The sequence below is a fragment of the Arachis ipaensis genome, chromosome B01 (genome assembly GCF_000816755.2).
Source record: "Arachis ipaensis cultivar K30076 chromosome B01, Araip1.1, whole genome shotgun sequence".
Lineage (NCBI taxonomy): Eukaryota > Viridiplantae > Streptophyta > Magnoliopsida > Fabales > Fabaceae > Arachis > Arachis ipaensis.
In genome coordinates this window covers 18,116,154-18,124,923 of record NC_029785.2, presented here as the reverse complement: position 1 = coordinate 18,124,923, position 8,770 = coordinate 18,116,154, and positions in this window count along the sequence as shown.

Below are 8,770 nucleotides of genomic sequence, written 5' to 3'. Positions count from 1 at the left end.
AGATAAATAAAGCAAGAAGTGTGTATTATCGAGAATATTTGATTCTGAAGTAGGATTATGGCTCTGAAGTATTATTGCTTTCAGGGGATGAAGTATTTTTCTTCTGAGTATTTGATCTTATTGATATCTCTTTTATAGACTTAGGATTTGAGTTGCTCAACGGCTGGTGTGAGCGAATCTCGGCGTCATCCGAGATTTTTGGGGAGTTACATTTACATGCTAAGCTTTTTAGTTGACTGTGAATTTGAATTTCACAACGTGGCCGAGATATACGTCGATGGTTTCCGAGTTATTAGGATACGGTACACAGCCCCCAAACTTGACTTGCATACTCGGTTTTATAGAAAGTTGAGCTTTAGACGACTTATATCTCGATTATGTCGATCCTGGCAGCCCCCAAGCTCAACGATGCGTTTCAAAAACCTGGCCATGCTTAAAGCGTTATTTATGCAATTTATAAAAAAGATTTTTCCTGTCTTTGGAGAACGTGCTGTCATTAAATTCCTTAATGACCGGGTTTTGAACCGTTTTTTACCAGGGCACTTCAACGGTTAATCCTTTTGATTCTCTTACTTAGTTAATGGACTTGTAATAGCGTTTCTTGCTCTGTTTGGGAATTTCAAAAAGTTTTTCTTTTCTGCCTTTATCTGGGTTTGACGATCAGAATGACTTCTAAAGGTTAGACTTTTTCCAACTTTGTCTTCTTCTTCTTCGCTGTTTCTGTCATGGTTAGAAAAATGGAAAGAGAAAAGGAAAAAGAAAAACTGAAAGTGGTTGAGGTTAAGAAGGATGATCCATATCATTGGGTGCATGAGGACGTTAAGACGCGTGCCTCTTCGTATTCTAGTTCTGAATCGTTGCGTGAGCTTCATAGTATGAAGCTGGTTAAGGATCATTCTGGTGTTGCTGTTGAACTTCTTCCTTGTTCCAGCGAGGAGAGGGTGTGCGAGCGTAGAGGGGATTGGGGGTACTTTTATATGTACACCCCTTGTTTAATTGAGTTGCATGTTAAATTTCCTTTTTCATCTTTTGAGTGTGATGTATTAACTCAACTTAACTGCGCCCATTCTCAGTTGCACCCAAATTCCTGTGCGTTTTTATGGGCTTTTCAATGCTTAATGGATTTTCTCGAGTATCCACCGTCTTTAGGTGTTTTCTTTTCTCTGTTTCAGTCGAAGGGGGTTCAAAAGGGTTTATGGGTGTTCCTGAGCAATTTCCCTGGTCGTTCCCTCTTCTTGCTTTATAAATCTTCTTTCAAAAATTTTAAGCCCTTATTTGTGAAAGTTCGATCTGTAGAGATCGAGTATCCTTTTTATCTTGATGACGAGTTGATAGAGAGATACCCATTGTATTGGTGTTCTGAGCCCATGCAAATACTTGAAGGTTATAGGAGTGAGGAGGAAGATTTGGTCTTGAATTTTTTAATTGAAAGTTTTGCTGCTGGCGAGTGCTTATCGATTCCTGAGATATTGCGTTTCGAAAGAGAAAATGATAAAGAGGGATTAAGGACCTATGTAGGTAATATAAGTATGTACCTTTTATTGGCTGTTGCTTTCTAGTTTGTTTTGAAAAGTTCTTTGTTTTGTTGTTTTGTAGGAGGGCGAGTTCCGCATCTGAGTTCTTCTCAGCTGTAGACTTTTCTTGATAAGAAAAAGGAAAAAGGCATCAGTGCTTCTGGCCTGCCTAAGGTCGGTGAAGGGGATGCAGCTTTTTCTACTGCGCAGCCGATCTCGTCGAAGAGGAAAAGGGATGGTTCTGACAATGCTTTGGAGGTGCTGTCTGAAGGAGGTAGGGGTTTTACTGAAAATTCAAACTCAGTGTTTGATCAGCAGCGCAGACTTCACGGGTTTATACCTGGGACAAGCTCGCATTCTCTCTGGAGTGAGCAGTTTCCTCTGGCTGAGCTTTCCGATAGGGTCTCTCAATACCCTGGAGATATGTTGCTTACTCGTCGAGTTGGGGTGGAAGCTCTGGAAAAATATGTTCAGGTTTGTGAGTATGTTGTACGTATTATTTTTGCTGTTTGTCTGGTTTATTGTGTTTATCTTGTTGTGTTTAGGTTGTTGCTGCTCGTTTGCTGTGTGTTGATCGCACTACAGAATTACTCGGGGCCGAGCAGCAAGTTGATGTTGATAAGTTTGCTTCTTTGGAGCGTATAATTAAAGAGAAAGATGAAGTTATTATTGCATTACTGCGAAGATGAAAGAAAAGGAGGAGGCTGTTTCTGGTATTACTTTGAAGATGAAAGAAAGAGAGGACGAAATCACTCGTCTTCAAGACCAGATTCGTTTACTTCAAAGTGAGATAAGGGATAGTGACAAGACAAAGGGCGAGATGACTGCTCGGATTCATGAGCTGGAAGATCAAGGCATAGAAATGGTTACCTCTGGGTTTGACCGAGCTGTATCTCAAGTTTCGCTGTTTACGCCTGAGTTTGATGTTAGTCAGCTCGACGTGACGAAGATTGTGATTGATGGAAAGCTGGTTCAAGATGAGGCGGGCGAGGATCATGATAAGAATGTTCCTCTGCCTGTTTGATTTTATGTCTTTTTATTTTGAAAGTAAATATATTTTTTACTTTTTTGCAATGCTGAAGCCGACTTTTGTTCCGGTTGTATTTGACTTGTGTTCCTGAATTATGGTTTCGGTGTTGACTATGTTTTGTGATCCAACCTTAATGATGGCCGGTATTTGAAGTATGATTTAGTAGTTTTTGACTTTTGATAATGCTTTTATTAAAAGCTCATTCGTAGATATTGTCTTGGCTTTTGTATGCTATTTTGAACGATAGATAATTGTTTTGGTATTGCTTTTGTTACTGAGCTTTGATGGTACCATTCGTTTCGACTTTAGTGATCAGTTTGATGTGTTAGTTGATTGCACATTGTTAACTTAGGTTGACTGATAAGCATTTTGGTAATATTCGAGGATTGGATGATCGGGCTAATCTTGATTTATTGATGTGAACGAAATGTTTAATGTGTGAAGTGGTCGGCCTCGTTAAAACCTGTTCGAGTAAAACCCTCCTTAGGGATAAAACCTCGTGATAAGAAAAAAGAGTACCTGGCCAGTTCATGGTTACATGAGAATTCAACTGTGGTAAATCTTCAAAGATGAGATGTTCCAAGTGTTAAGGAGAGGTATTCCCTCTAATGTTTCAAGAGAATATGCTCCTTTGCCAATGATTTTTAAGATACGGAAAGGGCCTTCCCAATTTGCAGCCAGTTTCCCATGTCCTGGTGGCTTCCTGACTTCCTCCATTTGTCGCAGGACTAAGTCTCTTTCTTGTAATATTCTCGGTCTTACCCTTTTGTTGTACTGCCTCCTTATTGTCGCCTGCATGGCCTTTTATCTGAGTCTGGTGAGTTCTCGGTCTTCGTTTATTAGGTCGAGCTCTGTCGCTCTGGCGTCTGAGTTGTCTTGTTCATTGAAATGCTCGGTTCGCGTAGATCCTTGGCTAATCTCTATAGGTATCATACAGTCTGCGCCATATACTAGTCGGAATGGGCTTTCATTTGTTGTTGTGTGTGGTGTTGTGTTATAACTCCACAATACTTCTGGTATGAGCTCAGCCCATCCTCCTTTAGCATCTGTTAATTTCTTTTTTAATGCCTTCAAGATAACTTTGTTAGCTGCTTCCGCGAGCCCATTAGTTTGTGGGTGCTCGACGGAGGAGAAATGATGCTTAATATGCAGATCTGTTAAATATGATGCGATCTTTTTGTCTGTAAATTGTCTTCCATTATCAGATACAATTTCTCTAGGCAAACCAAATCTACATATGATAGACTTCCAAATAAAATTCTGTACCTTTTCGGCTGTGATTTTTGCTAGGAGTTAAGCTTCTATCCATTTTGTGAAGTAATCAACAGCAACTAAAAGGAACTTTACCTGTCCTGTTGAGATTGGAAACGGTCCGAGTATATCCATTCCCCATTTATGGAATGGCCAGCTAATGTTTGATGTAAGTAAGAGTTCGGCTGGGCTGTGGATGAGCGATGCGCATCTTTGACAGGCGTCACAGCTCTGGACTTTATTTTTGCAGTCTTTTCTTAACGTCGGCCAGAAGTAGCCGGCTCGAAGTATTTTCGTAGCTAGGCTTCTACTTCCAGTGTGGTGTCCGCAGATTCTGTCATGTAGTTCGTTTATTGTTGCTTCTGCTTCTATTTGGCCGAGACATTTTAGGAGAGGTCGGGAGATACCTCGTTTGTATAGATTGGATCCTAATAAAGTATACTGGCTTGCTTTGTATCTGAATGTCCTCGGGTTTTCGCCTTCTGGTATTTCTCCGCTTGTTAAGTAGCGAATATATGTCCTTCGCCAATCTTCTGCCTGTGTAACACTTAAAACCGACTTTATTTCTAAACTTGATTCTGTTAGAGTAATGTGATGCAGTTTATCTGTTTGGTTTGTTATCCTATGTGTAGCTAGTTTGGATAAGATGTCAGCTCTGCTGTTTTGTTCTCTAGGTATATGTAGTATTTCAAAATTTTGAAAAGATTTTATTAGTGTTTTCACCGAGTTCAGATATTTTTCCAAGAGCGAATCTCGTACCTGGAATTGCCCGTTTACTTGTTGTACTACAAGTAATGAGTCACAGCGTACTTTTAAGCTGGAGATTTCTGCTTCCTTGGCCAGTCTCAAGCCTGCTAACAAGGCTTCATACTCGGCCTGGTTGTTGGTTGTTTCGAAGAGGAACTTGATTGACTGTTTGGCGTAAACTCCATTGTCGTCCTTCAGTAGAATTCCTGCTCCGCATCCGCTTTCATTGGATGCTCCATCCACGTATAGTTCCCAGGGTTTGATGTGCTCGTCTTTGTCTGTGAATTCGGAGAGGAAGTTGGCTAAATTCTGGGCTTTAGGTGATCCTCGCGACTGATAGGATATGTCAAATTCAGAGAGCTCGATTGCCCATTTTGTTAGTCGCCCTGCTAGGTTTGGTTTTGATAGTATTTGTCGCAGTGGGTGGCCTGTCCAAACTATGATTGGGTGCATCTGAAAATAATGCCTCAGGCACTGGGTAGTGATTACTAGACCGAACGTTTATATCATTGGGTACCTTGTTTCGGCGTTCTGCAAGACTTTGCTTACAAAATACACTGGATGTTGCTCCTTTTCTATTTCTGTTACAAGGACAGAGCTAATAGTATTAGCTAAAATTGAAAGAAACAGTAAGAGTGGTTTACCTTGCTTTGGTTTCTTTAGTATGGGTGGTGATCCCAAGATTTGTCAGAAAATGCTTTTTCGCATTCGTCCGTCCACATGAATTTGTCTGACTTTTTCATGGTCTTGGAGAAATGGTAGGATCTTGTTGTTGCAGCTGGTAAGAATCTTGATAGGGCTGCTAGGCATCCTGTGAGTCGCTGTACGTCCTTGAACGTCTTCAGGGATTGCATGTTTAGGATTGCTTGGCACTTTTCCGGATTCGCTTCTATACCTCGGTTTGTTAACAAGAATCCGAGGAATTTGCCCTTCTTTACGCTGAATGCGCATTTTTCCGGATTCAGTCTCATGTTGTGTGTTCGGAATTGTTGGAAAACTTCCTTTAGGTCGGTTTCGTGTTGTTCTTCTGAGGTGGACTTCACGACCATGTCGTCAACATATATTTCGATATTTCATCCGATTTGGTTTTTGAATAATTTGTCCATTAGTCTCTGATAAGTGGCCCCTGCAATTTTTAGTCCGAAAGGCATTACTTTATAACAAAAGTTAACTTGGTCGGTTACAAATGCCGTCTTATCCTCGTCGTCTAGGTGCATTCGGATCTGATTGTATCCGGAATAGGCATTCATGAAGCTCAGCACTTGGTAACCTGAGGTGTCATCTACAAGTCTGTCAATGTTCGGCAATGGGTACGAGTCTTTTGGGCATGCCTTGTTTAAGTCTGTGAAATCTACACACATCCGTAATTTTCCTGAGCTTTTTCTGACCATAACCACATTGGCTAACCATGAGGAAAATCGGACTTCTTTTATGAAACCCGCATCAAGTAGTTTTTGTGTTTCTATTGCTGCTGCGTTTCTTCTTTCAGTCCCCAGATTACGTTTCTTTTGCCTTATAGGTCGGGCATTGGGGTTGACTGCCAGTTTTTGGCATATGAAATTTGGGTCGATCCCTGGCATGTCAGCCAGGGTCCAGGCGAATAGGTTGGCGTTGGCTTTTAATATGCCTTCCAAGTTCTGTTTTCTTCCTGCAGAAAAAGCTGAACCAATATTAGTGTAATGGTTTGTTTCATTTAGTTGTACCTTTTCTAAGTCATCTGTTGGGGAGGGGCAACTGTTGTTGTCCCTGGAGTCCATTTCGGTCAGGGTAGGGATGCTTTCTGAGTTGTATACTGAATGGATTCTTGGGATAGCCTCCTTCGTGATTTTCTTCAGACTTGCGTTATAGCATTGTCTAGCTTCCTTATGGTCGGCGTGGACTGTGATTATTGTGTTATCCTACAAAGGAAACTTGACACATAGATGAATAGTAGAAACAATAGCTCTAAATGAATTAAGGGAAGGACGTCCTAGGATGATATTGTAAGGACTAACACAGTCGACTACCAAGAACTGGATGTCTAGTGTTTTGGAGTTTGGGAATTCTCTTAGTGTTGTCCTCAACCATATATAGCCTGATATAGGGACTCTCTTTCTCGAGAATCCTACTAACTCTTCTCCTGATGGTTGCAATGCCCTGTCGCTTAGTTGCATCTTTTTTAAGGTGGAATAGAATAGGACGTCAGCGCTACTTCCCAGATCGAGCAGAACTTTCTTTATGGTTAACTCTCCCGTGTGTATTGAGATGACTACCGGGTCATCCAGGTTTGGTGTCTACGATTTGAAATCACCGTTATTGAAACTAATGCTTGCTGTTGAGGTCGGGATTGTTGGGTTTTGGTTCGACCCTTCCACTGTCATCATAGCTCGATAACTTCGTTTCCTAGCTGTGTTCGTGCTTCCTCCCCCAGCGAAGCCGCCTGAAATATAACTTATGATTCCTTTTGAAGCAGGGGTTTCTACCGGGTCTCGGTATGTTCCTTTGTCCTTGCGATCCGAGGAATACCTCGGCTTGCTCGTGTCCTCAGTTAGGTCCTTCCAATTTCTAGAGCTGATGTATTTGTCCAGTAGCTCTTGTCTCGCTAATCTTTCCAGTAGGTCTTTAGCCACAACACATTCATCTGTGGTGTGGCCGAACTTTTGATGGAATGTGCAGTGTTTGCTTTTGTCCACGTATTTTTTATCTTGGTATGTTCCCGCCTTGACCGGTGGCTTTATAAGTCGGTTATGTAGTATCTCCTTGATGATATCCTCTCTTCTAGTGTTAAACCTGGTATATGAATCAAATTTTTGTGTTAGTTTAAAAGGTTTTTTAGAATCTCTGTTGTTTGACCTGATTGGCCTGTCATCTTCCTTCCGTGATGGTAGTCTTTTGTTTCTTCGTGTTTCACGCAATTCTTCTATTTCTATTTGTCCGGTGGCCTTGTCCTGGAATTCTTCCAAGGTTTTTGGTTTCGCCACAACTATAGTTTCTTGAAATTTCCTAGGTCGGAGGCCACTTTTTATGGCATGTAGTTGAACTTCTGGGTTGAGGTCGGGGATTTCCATGGCTGCTGTTGTAAAGCGCGTCATGTAATCCTTCAGAATTTCGTGCTTCCCTTGTTTGATTGTGCTGAGATAATCCGAATCCCTCACATAGATTTTAGATGCTGCGAAGTGATTAATGAACATCTTGGCAAAGTCGTCAAAACTGGTTACGAACCCTGCAGGCAAGTTAGAAAACCATAATAGGCAGCTCCATCTAAAAATGTAGGAAAAGATATACATAAAATCGGATCGGAGTCACTGTTGAGGAATATCATAGACTCAAATTTTGTGACGTTAACTTTAGGATCCCCGATCCCCTTATATGGTGCTAGGGTCATGGGGAGTGTAAAGTTCTTTGGCATCTTGAAGTTCATATTTTCCTCGGAAAATGGGCTGGTTCGCCGTCTTCCAATTTTTGGGGGTGTCTCCCCTGTTTTTACGTTGGATTCCGATTGATGTTCTTCGTGTTGTTCAACGTCTGTTCTTTTGCTATCAACCTTCCGATCTCTATTGTTTTGCATTGCCGCCAGCGATTCGGCCATTCTTTGATTTTCCGTTTGGAGAGCAGCATTGCGGCCAGAAGATCGGCGTGGGCTTGATTGGGTTGCTAAGTTTCTGAATAATCCGTCATGTTCTCTTTATCTGTAAAGGAAAATGGGGGTAATAAAGCAAATATGAGTTTATAGAAACTGTGAATTTGGAGTGAGGTGGAATTAACCCCGGCCCCACGGTGGGCGCCAAATGTTATGGCAAGGATACAACGTTCGAGCTATGCTTCGGCCTTCTGTCAGCCTCGTCTTCAGATAGCTTCGGCCGAGTAGACATCACCGTTGTGAACCTGGACCCGAGCGTGGTACCTGCAAAAGGGACTCCGACGCTCAAGTCAGTGAAAGAAATAAATAAGATAAATAAAGCAAGAAGTGTATATTATCGAAAATATGATTCTGAAGTAGGATTATGGCTCTGAATTATTATTGCTTTCAGGGGATGAAGTATTTTTCTTCTGTGTATTTGATCTTATTGATATCACTTTTATAGATTTAAGATTTGAGTTGCTCAACGGCTGGTTTGAGCAAATCTCGGCGTCATCCAAAATTTTTGGAGAGTTACATTTACATGCTAAACTTTTTAGTTGACTGTAAATTTGAATTTCACAACGTGACCGAAATATACGTCAATAATTTCTGAATTATTAGGATACG